Genomic DNA, 479 nt, shown 5'->3' on the forward strand with positions numbered 1-479 from the left:
TCGCCGCCCCTCCTCCCTGTAAAACGATCATCATCCTCTTGCCGCCCTTTCTCCCTGTATAACCATCATCATCCTTTCGCCACCCATCCTCCCCATATAACCATCATTCTTTCAGCATGCCTCCTCCCTGTATAACCCTCACCCTCTCGCCATCCCTCCTCCCTGTATAACCATCACTCTCTCAGTGTCCCTCCTCCCTGTATAACCATCATTCTCTCAGCGTCCCTCCTCCTTGTGTAACCATCATCCTCTCGCTGTCCCTCCCCTTTGTATAACCATCATCCTCTCGCTGTCCTTCCTCGCTGTATAACCATCATCATCCTCTCGCCGTCCCTCCTCCCTGTATAACCATCATCCTCTCACTGCCCCTCCCCTCTGTATAACCATCATCCTCTTGCCACCCCTCCTCCCTGTATAACCATCATCATCCTCTCAGCGTCCCTCCTCCCTGTATAACCATCATCATCCTCTTGTCGTCC

This window comes from Piliocolobus tephrosceles, chromosome 14 (genome assembly GCF_002776525.5).
Source record: "Piliocolobus tephrosceles isolate RC106 chromosome 14, ASM277652v3, whole genome shotgun sequence".
NCBI classification, from domain to species: Eukaryota; Metazoa; Chordata; class Mammalia; order Primates; family Cercopithecidae; genus Piliocolobus; species Piliocolobus tephrosceles.